Source organism: Gorilla gorilla, chromosome X (assembly GCF_029281585.2).
Source record: "Gorilla gorilla gorilla isolate KB3781 chromosome X, NHGRI_mGorGor1-v2.1_pri, whole genome shotgun sequence".
In the NCBI taxonomy this organism is placed as follows: Eukaryota; Metazoa; Chordata; class Mammalia; order Primates; family Hominidae; genus Gorilla; species Gorilla gorilla.
This window is the reverse complement of record NC_073247.2, coordinates 53,549,000-53,565,287: the sequence shown is the minus strand read 5'-3', so window position 1 is coordinate 53,565,287 and position 16,288 is coordinate 53,549,000. Positions and strand designations below refer to the sequence as shown.

Sequence of the window (16,288 nt, the reverse complement as noted above, 5' to 3'; positions counted from 1 at the left end):
ATCCTAAGGTACCCCTCTTTCTGACAGAACCGTAAAGAAAAACATGCAAAACACACCAGATTGAGTATAGCTTAAGACCAACCTCAAAAATCCTTTTTTTAAAAAAATATAATTAAAACTTTACAGAGAATATAAACAGTGATGGTTGGGATCCTGGCCTAGTCAAACGTCTTCTAAAAGGAAAATAAAAAAGCCTGTCACATAAAAGTTAATGCCTGGCCTAGTGGAGAAAAGAAAAAAACAGCTTAAAGTGCAGAGTTGGAAAGTGTATTAGTCTGTTTTCACACTGCTGATAAAGACATATCCAAGACTGGGAAGAAAAATAGGCTTAACGGATTCACAGTTCTATGTGGTTGGGGAGGCCTTACAATCATGGCAGAAAGTGAAAAGCACCTCTTACATGGTGGCGGCAAGAGAAAATGAGAATCAGGCGAAAGGAGTTTCCCCTTTTAAAACCATCAGATGTTGTGAGACTTATTTACTACCATGAGACCAGTATGGGAGAAACTGCCCTCATGATTCAATTATCTCCCACAGGGTCCCACCCACAACACTTGGGTATTATGGGAACTACAATTCAAGATGAGATTTTGGTGGGGCACAGCCAAATCATGTCAGAAAGATGCCTGGGGAAAGAACTGCTTGTTCTTATGTAAATGGTTTTTTCCAACAGGGAGAGAAACTTAATTGCTGTTTCTTCCTTGGGGCTCAGACAGAGCTGGACCCCTCAGCTAGGGGAGGGGAGGCCAGGTGAGGGGAAGACATCATGGACGTGTGGTGGGGAACACTGGCCAGCCTGCCACGTGGGGACCTTGGGCCATGTGCTCCAGCCCCACCTGGGAGGGGAGGGGAGCAGGGAGTCATGCCTGCAGCCATTGGGGTGGGGGTGAAACACCCCCAATATTGTGAAAGAAAGGATAGGTGCCAGTACAGTCTCAAAAAAAGAAGGAAAATGCCATAGAAATTCTGGATTGGACCGAGACTGACACTGCTGACCCCTGAGAGCAACGAGGTGGGGCACAGTTTACCCTCAGAAGAAGTCCAAGGACAAAAAGTCTCAGAAACAAAAGGGACAAACATTTTTTGGTCTGCATTTTACTCACCTTTCCTCATGTACCAGTATGGGTCACCAAAATGATCCAGGATCTTTTGCTCCTTAGTTCAGCTAAAATCCAGGTTCTTGTCACAAGACCAGGAAAAATTAGGCATACAGACACATTGAAAGGTGAGGAGAGCGGAATTTATTAAAAGAAAGCTCTGAGCAAAAAGAAACCAAAAGGGGTCCTTCCGACATGCGTCCACCTCACAGATTGAATGCCAGGCCACCACACACACAACCTGAAGAGGCCACGCTCCTCCCCCACTGCATAAGGAACGAATCCCCGGTGGCTCCACCCCATTCTTCCAGTGCGCAGGCCGGCCCCCAGTCCATTGTGGGCATGTCCAGACAAGGGCCTGGGCAGGTTCTCTCATGTGCATAAAAGCATCTGATGTAAACATTTGTGGGGTGGTTGGGAGATTCTCCAGGGATCCTCCCTTAGCTGCCTCCTGCAACTATCACCAGGACTAAGAAGTTTCCCATAATTTAAGACAAGTTTCCTTTGAAGATTGAAAATACACTGCGTATTGTTTTGGTTCATAGGAGGCCGTGTCTTACAGTGGCTAAGTATATGAACTTTGGAGAAAAAAAATGACTTGGATTTTAATTCTGGTTATGTCACTTTCTAATTATGTGACTTTGGACATTGCTATGGTTTGAATGTTTGTGTGCCCTCCAAAATTTATGTTGAAACATAATCCCCAATGTAACAGTGTTAAGATGTTTGGCCTTTGAAAGTTTCTTAGACCATGAGAGCTTTGCCCTCATGAATGGATTAGTGCCTTGTAAAAGGACTGGAAGGAACTAGCTAGGTCCTTTTGCATTTTGCTCTCTGCCACATGTGGCTGCAGCAAGAAGGCACCATCTTGGACACAGAGAGAGCAACACTCACCTAACACTGAATCTGCTGGCATCTTGATCTTGGACTTACCAGCCTCCAGAATTGTGAGAAATAGATTTTTATTATTTATAGATTACCCAGTCTGTGGTATTTTGTTATAGCAAGATTAATGGACTATGACAGGCATGTTAACTCTCAGATCCTCAGTTTTCTCATGTAGAATCTTTGAACCTAGTACCTACCACACAAGAATGTTGTAAAGACTAAATTAGATGATGCTTGGAAAAGACCTCACATAGGTGCTCACTGTATTAGCACTGGAGTCTCTTCCTTGTACTTTGAAATGTACCTGCAATGGTTTGAATGTTTGTTCCCTCCAAAACTCATATGGCAATTTAACTGCCACTGTTACAGTATTAAGAGATGAAACTTTAAAGAAGTGATTAGGGCATGTGAGCTCTGCCCTCGTAAGTAGGACTAATACCTTTCATACAAGGGCAAGTTTGGCCTTCTTCTTTCTCTTTTCCCTTCTTCCATGTGATGGTGCAGCAAGAAGACCCTTGCCAAATGGTGGCACATTGTTATTGGACTTCCCAGCCTCCAGAACTAGGAGACAATACATTTCTATTTGCTATAAATTACTCAGTCTATTAGTCTGTGGTTTTCTACTATAGCAACACAAACAGACTAAGACAATCACTTATACATATCATGATGCAATATGTGAGAAATGCATCCAACTATATCAATATGACACAGCAATTAGGACTAAGAGCTAAGATCATCTGTGTCAACATGACTTAGTTATTTGTTCCAAAAAAAACCTTTCCCAGGGATGATAAAACTGCAAACCAATAAATAGTTTCAGTCTTCGCTTCAGGAAATTCCTACAAGTCACTTTATCTGAGACAACAGCCTGCTCTCCTGAAAAACAATTTATATATTAAACGGTTTATTTACCAACGTGTGCTTCAAGACCTTGTGTCTACCAATCTTAAACCATTATGTTACAAACTGCTCAGTCTTGATCAGGATACCGCACTGAAATCCACAACTTAAACCAGACCCCAGATCCTTTAAATATCCTCTTTTGATCTTCTGATTTTTCCTTTTTTTTTTTTTTTTTTTGAGACAGAGCCTCGCTTTATTGCCCAGGCTGGAGTGCAGTGGTGCGCTCTCAGCTCACTGCAACCTCCACCTTCCAAACTCAAGAGATTCTCATGCCTCAGCCTCCCAAGTAGCTGGGATTATAAGTGTGTGCCACCATGCCAGGCTAATTTTTATATTTTTAGTAGGCATGGGGTTTCACCCTCTTGGCCAGGCTGGTCTTGAACTCCTGGCCTCAAGTGATCCATCCACCTTGGCCTCCCAAAATAATGGGTTACAGGCATGAGCCACTGCACCTGGCCTGATCTGATTCTGATCTGGCCCCTGGATACTTTTCTGGCCTCATCTCCTATGATGCCTTACTTGCTGATTGGAGCCACACTGACATACTTATTGCATTTCAAATGCTCCAGGAATACTCACACCACTGGATTTTATATTTGTTTGTCCCATGTATATCCACATGATTCACTCTCTTATTTCATTCACATCTTTGTAAAAATGTCTCATTAGCAGAGTGACTTTTCCTAAGCACTTCATGTAAAATTAACTCTCCAAGTACTGTTTATTCCTAATTTGTGTTTCTCTATAGCACTTATAACCTATTGTATAGCTTTATGTGTGTGTATATACATGTTTGTCTATCTTCCTCTCACTAGAATGCAAGCATCATTAGAGAAGTGACTTTACTTTTGTTTGTCATTATATCCCTAGTACCTAAACAGTGCCTGAAACATAGCGATTAATATTATTTGGTGAATATTTGATATATATTTATTGTGAATAAATCTTTGATGAATATTCATTATATGGTTTGGCTGTGTCTCCACCCAATCTCATCTTGAACTGTAGTTCCCATAATTCCCACGTGTCATGGGAGGGACCTGGTGGGAGGTAATTTAATCATGGGGGCGGTTATCCTCATGCTGGTCTTCTCATGATAGTGAGTTCTCACAAGATTTGGTGGTTTTACAAGGGGCTTTCCCCACTTTTGCTCAGCACTTCTCCTTGCTGCCACCATGTGAAGAAGGACATGTTTGCTTCCCCTTCTGCCATGATTCTAAGTTTCCCGAGGCCTCCCCAGCCGTGCTGAACTGGAGTCAATTAAAACTCTTTCCTTTATGAATTACCAAGACTTGGGTATGTCTTTATTAGCAGTGTGAGAACAGACTAACACAACTCATCAAGTAAATATTTGACAAATAAAGAAATGAGGGACAAGTGAAAGTATAAAAAGACATGATAGAGTCTCAGTTGTTGACACTTGCTAGAAGCAGCCATTTCATCCAATCCAAACTTGGATGCCCTGTTGATGTTTCTGGCATGAATCAGACTGTTTAGAGCAGTGCTATCCAAAATTGATCATGTCATTTCTTGCTTAAACCCTTCAATAGTTTTCTATTGGTCAGGAGTTGGTAAACTATCACCTAAGGGCCAGATCCATTCTGATGCCTGTATCTTGTACACAGAGTTTTATTGGATCACAGCCATGCTCATTCATTTATGTATTGTCTATGATTATTTTCTTGCTATAACAGCACCATCGAGTAGTTGCAACAGAGACCATATGGACCACAAAGCCTAAAATATTTATAATCTTGTCTTTTACAAAAAAAAAAAATTCTGACCCCTGCTATTGGCTAAATTAAGTACAATGTTCTTCGGACCTGTCTCATACCTGGAAGAACAGCAGTATGGGACTTAGCTAAGAGTTTGGAATTATGTAGGTTCTGTAGCGGTCAAAGGAAAACTTTCCCATTGCTGTCTGAAGTTTTGCTGAAAATCACTGACAAAAGGCAGATTAATAGGAGAAAAGACTTACATATTTATTTGATCATAGTTTTTTACACGACATGGGAGCCATCAGAATAAAGACCCAAAGATACAGGGAAAACTGTCCATTTTTATGCTTAGGTTCAACAAAGTATGGATAGCTTTGTAGAAATATAATTGGACAAAAGGTATGATCTAATGCCAACAGACTGAGTGGGGAAACCCAGCACGTCCTTTCTGTCTGGATTCTTCTTGGCCTCTTTGAGCAACATTCTTTCCTTCTGGGTGTGGGACAGAACCCTCTCTTGATTAGGGCTCTTATGACCTACAATTAAACAAGGTAAGTCAGATAATTTCTTTTTTTATTTTTATTTTTATTATTATACTTTAAGTTCTAGGGTACATGTGCACATTGTGCAGGTTTGTTACATATGTATATACATGTGCCATGTTGGTGTGCTGCACTCATTAACTCGTCATTTACATTAGGTATATCTCTTAATGCTAACCCTCCCCCCTCCCCCCCACCCCACAACAGGCCCCAGTGTGTGATGTTCCCCATCCTGTGTCCAAGTGTTCTCATTGTTCAGTTCCCACCTATGAGTGAGAACATGTGGTATTTGTTTCTGTCCTTGCGATAGTTTTCTGAGAATGATGGTTTCCAGCTTCATATGTGTCCCTAAAAAGGACATGAACTCATCCTTTTTTATGGCTGCATAGTATTCCATGGTGTATATGTGCCACATTTTCTTAATCCAGTCTATCATTGATGGACAGTTGGGTTGGTTCCAAGTCTTTGCTATTGTGAATAGTGCCGCAATAAACCTACATGTGCATGTGTCTTTATAGCAGCATGATTTATAATCCTTTGGGTACATACCTAGTAAGGGGATGGCTGGGTCAAATGGTATTTCTAGTTCTAGATCCTTGAGGAATCGCCACACTGTCTTCCACAATGGTTGAACTAGTTTACAGTCCCACCAACAGTGGGACTGTGTAAGTGTGTTCCTATTTCTCCACATCCTCTCCAGCACCTGTTGTTTCCTGACTTTTTAATGATCACCATTCTAACTGGTGTGAGATGGTATCTCATTGTGGTTTTGATTTGCATTTCTCTGATGGCCAGTGATGATGAGCATTTTTTCATGTGTCTGTTGGCTACATAAATGTCTTCTTTTGAGAAATGTCTGTTCATATCGTTCACCCACTTTTTGATGTGGTTGTTTGATTTTTTATTGTAAATTTGTTGAAGTTCTTTGTAGATTCTGGATATTAGCCCTTTGTCAGATGGGTAGATTGCAAAAATTTTCTCCCATTCTGTAGGTTGCCTGTTCACTCTGATGGTAGTTTCTTTTGCTGTGCAGAAGCTGTTTAGTTTAATTAGATCCCATTTGTCAATTTTGGCTTTTGTTGCCATTGCTTTTGGTGTTTTAGACATGAAGTCCTTGCCCATGCCTATGTCCTGAATGGTATTGCCTAGATTTTCTTCTAGGGTTTTTATGGTTTTAGGTCTAACATTTAAGTCTTTAATCCATCTTGAATTAATTTTAGTATAAGGTGTAAGGAAGGGATCCAGTTTCAGCTTTCTACATATGGCTAGCCAGTTTTCCCAGCACCATTTATTAAATAGGGAATCCTTTCCCCATTTCTTGTTTTGAAAAGATCAACAAAACTGATAGACTGCTAGCAAGACTAATAAAGAAGAAAAGAGAGAAGAATCAAATAGATGCAATAAAAAATGATAAAGGGGGTAGAATCGGATAATTTCTTTATAGACAGTTTTTACACACAAAGGAAGAAGTGGGTGGTGGTGGGGAATTAGAGTAATAATTTTAGGTTTTATGGCTCGTTCTGGGGAAAAGGGGTTCTGACTTCTATGGCCCAGCTTAGGGAAGAGGAATTCTAGTTTCTATGGCTACTTCAGGGGAAAATGAAGGCCAGAGCAAGAGGGTAAGAGAAGCAAGAAAGATGCTTCTGAGGACTTCATTTTGGGGTATCGTTTTCTGAGACCCTGAAGTTCAAATGTCAACTCAGACAATTGTTAGCTGTGAGAACTTGTATGAGTTACTTGCCTTTCTGAGCCTCATTTTCTTCATCCGGAAAATGAGGACCCTAACTGTGCTTACCTCAGTTGTTGTTAGAATTAAATGATTGTCTTTAAGGTTCTTACCAGTCTTCCATATAGTAGGCACACATGCAATTTAATCTATAATTTTTATTGCTGACTCTCTGGCTACTTCATGCCCTATGCTTCATTTATTATTCACACTCAACTGCTGAGAGTTCCTGTACATTGCAAGTTGCTTTTTGCTTCTCTAAGTTGCCTACTAATTTCCTTTGCTTGGAACACATAATTAAAACTTTACTTGGCTTTGCAGACCTCCATTAAGGCTCCTTCTCCTCTCAGAAAACTTCCCTGAAAGCCAAGGGTAGAGTCATTGGTCCACTGCGGTACCATAGTGGTCTTGCAGTCAGACCCCTCTCTTAGGACTGAACGGATCAAGTTGAAATGATGTAAGTTCTGTCTCCCACACTAATAGCTCTTAGTGATGGTGGTGGAAGGAGGAGAGGGGAGTTCTTACCCGTTTTTCTATTCCCAGTACCTGGCACAGTGCCTCTAATATAGCTAATGTTTTTTACTATCTTAGTTACTCTAAGGAGGATATATTCCCTTTTGTTCATTCCCTTTTGTTCGGATGCTGCTTATAGCTGTTTCTGATTGAAAAGAAAGTATTGATGCTGGCTTACATTTCCTGTAAAAAAGTGAGGAGGGAGCTGCTTCAGCTCAGAGTCTGCTCTGATAGGCTCAGTTGGCTCAGGGCAAACTGCAAGCACAGAGCAGTTAATTTCCTATACAGGTACCTGTCATAGCCATGGCGGAATGAAATGAGCCATGCATTATTTTCTGATGACATTTGGTGGCTTCAGTCACACCTGTCACTTATTAACTATGTAGTTTGTTACTTCTCTCAGCCTCAGTTTCCTTGAAAAGCTGAGGAAAATTCTCCTCTCACTGACTTAGTATGAGGTTACATGATATAAGTTTAGTAAAAGTTCTTGGTAAATTGGTCTACACAGATTAAGCACAATTATACTTAAGTCATTTAAGTGAGCCCGTTGTCCTGGTTTATTGTATGGGAGCAAAAATGGGACTAGCATGGGTTTGTTTATAAATTAGTCCATTTGGTAAAGACAAGGCTGGTCCTATATGGTTGGCCCAGTCCATCAGATTAGTATAGGCCATAAGTACTTGTGTGCTAAATATGTTAACACAAAATAATATTTGACCCAATGATGTAATACTCTTGAAAATATTCCTTCACAGAAGACATAGCCTAATTATCTAGAAATTCCTTTGAGGTGTCTTATTTTAGAGGGTTAGTTATCTCTATGGACCAAAAGCATGATGACAATTCTGTTTCTAATATTTTTCTCTGCCATATAACCAACTACAAACTTTGCAACTTACAACAATAGGTATTTATTATCTCACAGTTTCTGTGGGTCAGAAATCTATGTATGGCTTACCTGGGTCCTTTGCTTAGTGTCTCACAAAGCTGCAATCAAGGTGTCAACCAGGACTGAGTTCTCATCAGAGGCTCAACTGGGGAAGGATAAGCTCCCAAGTTCCCTTAGGTCATTGGCAGCATTCTTTCTCCTGAGGCTATAAGATTCATGACAGCTTGCCTCTTCAAAGCCAGAGAGAGAGAGAGAGACAGAAAATGAGATTGAACAACAGACAGAGAGAGAGAGAGAAAAAGAGAGAGGGAAGGAGGGAGGGAGGTTCTAATAAGGACACAGGATCGCCTACATTCCATTATCTTTGTTACATTAGACTGCTTAAAAGAAAGCCACAGGTCCTGCCCACACTCAAGGGGAGAAGATTACACAAAGGCATGAATACCAGGAGGTAGGAATCTTTGGAGCCACCTTAAAGTCTGTTTACCACACTGTGCAACTCCAAAAGTATCTTATTCCTTCATTTAACACTAGCATGTGTGTCTGTGTGTGTCTGTATGCATGTGTTTCCAGAGTGGTGGTATGCTCTATGAAAAAAGAGACTTTTGTTTCTTTTGTTCATAATCGTATCTTCAGCACCTAGAACAATGCCTGGGATTATAAAAGATGCTCAGTATATACTTGTAGAAGGAATGAATTAATGAACAAATGAATTAATGAACCCAATATGTGCATGACACTGACAATTGTTTTGGACCATGTCACTACATGATATATTTAATTTGAAGCATTTTGTATACAGAAATAGCATAAACCATTATCCTTTTAGTGATAATAAATTCTAAAAGCATTTGACAAGAGTTATGGGATTATTTTGAATTCAGTAAAGACATGTAGCTATTACATTTCTGAAGCCCAGTGATTTTTATAATGTAAAATTTATGACTAAGTCACCTTTCTAAAACTAATTATGAGAAAATAGAACTTTCAAAAGAGTTGGAGAATTCTAACACGATTTAAAAATCACTTGACCCTGCCTTTTCTCCATCAAATCTCTTTTCTTTTTTGCATGGGACAAATTTTCATCTTAGCCTTTGAAGAGTTATGCCCTGCAGTAACTTGTAATGACTACCATCTGTTAAGGAGAAATCTTTAACATTATTGAATTATAGAATTGTTATAGCTTTAGGGTTCCTTGATCCTGAATACTGAAAAATAGCACCTCATGACTTCAGCAGATGTTTTTCTTGTTTATAGTCAATTTCCTATGTCAAGAAGCCAGTCCTTGCTCTATCCTCACAGAAAGAAAACATTCCATATTCCATAGTGGAGTATGAAAGAAAAAAAGAAAAGGAGGCAGAATGTTTTGGATGACAAACAGCACATGGAGAGCTTTGCAAGCCAGGATATCTTGGAACATCGGTGATGGGATGCCTTCTCGCAGCTGCTGGAGCCCCTCTGATGAGAAGTCTTTATGGAAAAAAAAAAAAGGCAATCAACATTTTGCAAAGGATGACATTTTCTATTAAATTATCTCCACTTTTTATGTAACAGCTGCAACAGCTTTATGTGGCTTTTCCTAATGATACCTCATCTTACAAGCACATGAAGCATCGGAATAGTTTATCAATGGCTCCCTCTAAATTCACAATGTTTCAGAGTAATGACTCCCACTTCACCTGAAAGTTCCCAGTTCTACCCCAACAATCCCAGATGCCTGTATTTATTGGTGCCTATAACAATACAAAACATTAAAATTGGCCACTGAATATGAAGGGCAGACTATGTTAGTGGCTTCCCAAATCCCTCTAAAGCACAGAATGTCATTCTTCAAAAAAGCTCGGAGGTGGGATGGTCATTGAAGATTTAGAACAGTGCTTATACACCCACTCCATAAATACTCACTGAATGAATGATCAATTAACTTCTCTAGGTTTCGTGTTAATTAAAAAGAAGGTAGTTTCATAGCTTTCATGTTTTAGCAAGTTGGTATTAAATGCAATGGTTGTAAATCCGTGTGTTTTCTAAATGCACTCAACTTGTGCCTATGTCCTTTCTCTATAGTAAATTGTTACTTTTTTGCACATGTGTTTAATACAGTAAATTATATACGTTATTGATAAAGAACATAATCTCTTGAAGAAATTTTCCAGATTAATCTAGATCAAGCATTTTGGGCCATGGGATTTGATGGCTCATGTATTAAAGTGCTAGTTTTGAATATTAAAGGTGTGCTTCAAACCTCCTAACTTTTGTTAGGCTTTAATATTCAGAAGAAACTCTGTAATTATTTGGATACACATTAGATAGATTCTTAAATCAATTTCATAAACTTTAAAGTTCTGTTTTTTCTGACTCCGTGTGGGCCTAGGCTAATGTGTGTGTTTGTGTCTTAGTTTTTAACAAAAATTTTTTTAAAGTTAAAATTAAAAATAGAAAAAATACTTATAGAGTAAAGATATAAGACAATATTTCTGTACAGCTGTACAATGTGTTTGTGTTTTAAGCTAAATACTATCACAAAGAGTCAAAAATTTAAAAAAATTAAAAAGTTTATAAAGTAAAAAACTTATAGTAAGCTAAGGTTAATTATAGAGGAAACTTTTTTTTATAAATTTAGTGTAGCCTAAGTATATAGTGTTTATAAAGTGTACAGTAGTGTACAGTAATGTCCTAGGCCTTCACATTCACTCACCACTCACTCATTGACTCACCCAGAGCAACTTCCAGTCCTGCAAACTCCATTCATGATAGATGCCCTATACAGCTGTACAATTTTTTATCTTTTATACTGACTTTTTAGTATACCTTTTCTGTGTTTAGCTCTGTTTAGATACACAAATACCATTGTGTTGCAGTTGCCTACCTTATTACAGTAACATGCTGTACAGGTTTGTAGTCTAGGAGCAATAGGCTATACCATATGACCTATGTGTGTAGTAGGCTATTACCATGAAGGTTTGTGTAAATACTCCATGATGTTTACACAGTGATTAAATTGCCTAACAACACATTGCTCAGAATGCACCCACATTGTTAAGCATGTATTCCTGTCATTAAGTGACACATGACTGTAATAAGTGATTTGTTTCCACAGAGCATTTTGGAACAAATGGGAAAAACAAACACACACACAAAAATAATGACCAACATGAAGGATTTCACAATTAAAAATATAACAAATTTAAGAAGACTTTTTCATTAGCATTATTATAGCCTAAAAGTTACTTTAGAAAAGTCTTCTCTATCCCTGTTGATACCAGATACCTCTGTTATATTTTCCCAAATCATTTTATACTTTCCTTCCAAGGTACTTATTTATTATACATCTTGATTATATATTTACATGATTTATTGGTCAATTAAGAGGAAGTTACATAAGAACAGGGACAGTGTTTTGCTCACCAGTGATTGCCAGTACATACCACAGTTTTGGGCACAAAATGGAGTGTCAGTAAATATTTCTTGAATGAATGAAAGAAAAGAACATTGCTGGAAGTTCAGCTAGCTGATTTATTTTTAATATCTGCGTAGAGTTTAGTTGCTTGGGTGTATTTACTGATCTCATCTTGTGTAGATTTATTTTTGCCAATTTTTTTGCCATTTTAAATAACCCAATTTGCCTATAAAATGTGTATGTCAAACTGATAGCAAAAGAGTTTATAAAACATAATGAAGTAGCCCAAAGGCATGCTGGAAAACAGCAGAGAAAATGTCAGTCAGTCTTAAGATAATTGATGCATTAATCCCATGTATATGAGACTAGATATCTAAATTCTAGGACTTAACATTTTCTTTTTTAAAAAATGATTTGGTATCAAAGTCACAAAATTAAAATGTTCTTGATGTTTACATGCCCTTAATTTGTGGATAATCTGGCTTAAAATATTTAAGACAAGCATATATTTATACAAGACATTATTTTTACTATATTTATTCGAAAGAAAAACTTTTCTCTGTCAGTTTATTAAAATCTTGCCTTTCTCAGGCTGCTGAGACACACTAATATGGCAAAGCTGCCCTGAGAAATAGCATCATTTTTGGGTTTTGGTAGAAATGAAAGCAGTGCTTCAAAGCAGCCTAATTCAGAGCCCAAATAGTAGTGGCCTCTACTTTAAAAATATTATATTACAAGCCTGTATCTAATTGACAATATTGTCTATTACTATGTTGGAGAATAAATGATATGGGATAAAGCTGGCCACAAAATATGTTAGTATGCTCAAAATTAAATAGTAATTTAGAAACAAGTAGTGTTTGTTTCAGTTTTGGTGCAGACTAGGCTTCCCTTGAATGGCAAAGTACCATGATAGTGAAAACCGAGGTCAACTTAACACCAATTACAAAGCTAAAATGGAAAGTAAATGTCTGATTCTTTTCAAAAGGTGAATCACAGAAACATAATAAAGTTTGTATATGCATGGAAAAAGAGACTCACATTATGAAACATAAGGAAGGATGGTACTGATGACAAAGCAGGTGGCCAGTGTGGTCAAGCCTGTTGTGATCCCTGGAGGAGGCAGCACTGTTAAGAATTTCCAGCGACCCTGTCTGTATCCAGGGTAGTACTAGTAGATAATGAGTAAAGACGTGGATGGACTTCAAAGGAGGAAGCAAAGAAAAGAGGGGGGTTGCTTTTGTGCCAATATGTAAACCTGAGTATTTGGGATATTCTTTGATCATCTCTTTTTCTTTACCCCCTGACCCAGTCACTTATCATGTAAATCAATCGGTGTTGGCGGCTACATATTGCTTCACCTTTGCTACTTCACCTCAACCAGGAAATGATGCGGAAGACACTCTTTTGGCAGTGTTGCTAATAGAATTGGGATGGTAGTGATTTCAAGGTACCTTTCTCAGGGTCCCTTACATCCTCTGGGGATGACAAAAACTGTTCTATATGGGGGAGGGAGGGGGATTGAGGACTCATCAACAATCTGCACAACAGTGTTTTTTTTTTGTTTTTTGTTTTTTGTGTTTTTTTTGCCAGGTATAAAATGAGAGGGCTGGATTTAATAATCTGTAAAATCTCTTTCAACTGACACACTGCATGACTGGTCTCTTATTCTACTACTCCATTTCCCAATGTATCAGTAAAACTAGAGTGCTTACCATGTGCTTAAAACATGCTGGGCTTTCCTGTATGTTTGCCTTTGCCCCAACTATCTCTTACACTAGAAAAGCCCTCTCCATACCACCACCTCTCACACTTACATTTTAAGGTCCATCTCAAAATCCTTATAATATCTGTCATGGGGATATTTTCTTCCACTCCTCCTCTCGCTTAACTCTTAAGTGTTTTTTTCTTTCCAGTTTCTGTGACTCAACTGGTCTGTTTATTAAGGAAAAACAACCAACAATGAGTTAACATTTTTCCAAGTGAGATAATAACATGATATGTCCCCATGTCTCAGGGATTCTACTTTCCTCCTACCTACACATTATGAACCCTTTTAATTGAATGAGACTAACCTTCATTTTTCTCTTTACAAAGGCCTTCTTCCTTTCTTGTTTTCGTGCCAAGTCTTGTCTAATCCAGGCCATTAATGAGTTTTTCACTTTTATTAGCTTTTGGCTTATCTCTATAGAGAGAAAGATCCATTTCTTCATTCTTATTATCTCTAAACTTTTTATTCACATAGCATACACATGTGCCAACCGGTAAAGTCAACAATTCTTCAGTCTTAATTTTAATTACATTAAATTAGTTTCATCAAAAGATCTATTGTGCATAACTGCCAGGCACTGTATCTTAGGGATGAACAAGATAAGGTCCTCTCCCGCTGGTAATTTATGTTCTTAAGGACAAGTTCAAACTAACCAACAACTCTCTTTTACAATGCGGTAAGTTTTTCAGTAAAGCGGAAGCAAATAATTTTGCCTGGACAAGATGGGGTCTTACAATAAGGTAGGACCTCTGAGAGGGATGCACATGAATTTCACTAGTGGGGAATGAGGGAAAGGGCCTTCCTGGAAAAAGAAAGAAGGAAAAACTCAGAGCTTTGACAATATGCATTCTGTTCGATGAAAAACAAATAGTCTATTTCATCTACCCGTGTCATATTGTGTGTGAATGGATAGAGATGAGGTTAGAAAGATAGACTGAGAGGTAGTTATGAAGAGCCTTGATATTAAATCATGATCTAGTTCTGCCAAATTGATTTGCTGATTTTGTACAGATCCCAGAGTACATATTATAATGGAGAGTCTTTTGATCATCTGATACCAGTGACCTGAACCTGTTCTTCACTTTTTCTAGGGAGTGAATAACTCTGGGGCTCTACAAACACGCCAGGTATGTGTATTTGTGTAAGAAAAGTTCATTTTATTACATTTACGTTTTTTAAAAATATTTTATTTTGAAAGCAAATTCATGGGAAATTTCAAAGAGTACAAAGGGTCCCATGTACCCCTCCACAGCTTCCCCCAATGGGGACATCATATAGATGTATAGCACAATATCAAACCAGAAAACCGACATTGGTACATTGCTGTTAACAAAAAAATACAGACCTTTTACAATTTTCACCATTTTAAAAATCTGTATTTATTTATGTGTATGTGTGTATGCATATATATTTCTATATGATTTTTGTATATATTGGTATAACTAGCAACACAATCAAAACACAGAACTGTTCCATCACCACAAAATAACTCCCTCACACTACCTTCTTGAATTTGCACCCATAGCCCACCCAACTCCTGTCCTTGTCCCCTGACAACCACTACTCTGTTATTCATTTTGATAGTTTTGTCATTTCAAGGACGGTCTATAAATGGAATTATACGTATGCAACCTTTGAGATATTCTTCACTGAGCATAATGCCTGTAAAGTCCAATTGGGTTGCATATATCTTTAGTTCATTCCTCTTTATTGCTGTGTAGTATTCCAGTGTATGCAGGTACCACAGTTTTTTTCAACCGTTCTCTCACTGAAGGACATTTGAGTTGTTTGTAGCATTTTACTACTATGAATAAAGCCACTGTGAATATTCATGTATAGGTTTTTGTGTGAACACACATTTTCATTTCTCTGAGATCATGTCCAACAGTGTGATTGTTATGTCACGTAAGCACATGTTTACTTTTGTAAGAAACTACCAAACTATTTTCTAGAGTGCCTGTACCATTTGACATTCCAACCAGCAATGTATGGGAGATCTAGTTTCTTCACATCCTTGTTAGCATTTAGTATTAGCATTAGTTTTTAATTTTAGCTTTCTAAAAGTTGTGTAGTGATATTTCATTGTGATTTTAATTTGCATTTACCTAACAGATAATGATTTTGAACATTTCCTGTGTTTATATCCATCTGTGTCTTCTCTTTGTAGAATATTTTTCGTGTTTTTTCCCATTTTGCAATTGAAATCTATATTTATTTGTAAAAAAGCAAACTGTTGAGTTTTGAGCATTATTTATATATTTTAGATATAAGACCTTTTTCAGATATAAGATTTACAAATATTTTCTTCCAGTCAATAGCTTGTCTTTTCATGTTCACAATAGGGTCTTTTGCAGTATTCTTTTTACAAAACAGTAAAAAAGTTTTTAATATTGATGAAGTCCAATTTATACATTTTTTAAAGTGGAATATATTTTTGGTGTCTTGTCTAAGCACTAGCTTTTTGACTAGTACTATGTCCCAAAGATATGTTTTCTTCTAAAAATTTTATAGTTTTATCTTTTACATTTAAATTCATAATCCATTTTGAATTAATTTTTGTGTACAGTGTGATACAGAATTAGATCAAGGTGGGTTTTTTTTTTTTTTTTGTCTATGGATGTCCTATTGTTCCAGCACAATTTGTTGAAAAAACTATCCTTCCTTCATGGAATTGCTTTTATACTTTTGTCAAAAATCAATTGAGTATATTTATGTTGGTCTATTTCTGGGTTCTGTTTTCTGTTGCATTGATCTATGTGTCTACTCCTTCTCCAATAACACACTATCTTGATTGCTGTAGCTATATAGTAAGTCATAACCTCAGGTTTCTCTCACTTAAAT

General features: G+C 37.6%; 1 long non-coding RNA gene across 1 annotated transcript in view; it reads right to left on the bottom strand.

Moving 5' to 3' along the window:
- Nucleotides 1–1,316, bottom strand: part of LOC109024719 (uncharacterized) — a 49,597-nt gene extending 48,281 nt beyond the window's left edge. Inside the window, exon 1 of the long non-coding RNA XR_002004217.3 lies at nt 1,104–1,316. This is a non-coding gene — a long non-coding RNA (uncharacterized lncRNA). The remainder of the gene's footprint in view (nt 1–1,103) is intronic.
- Nucleotides 1,317–16,288: the final 14,972 nt, after the last annotated feature.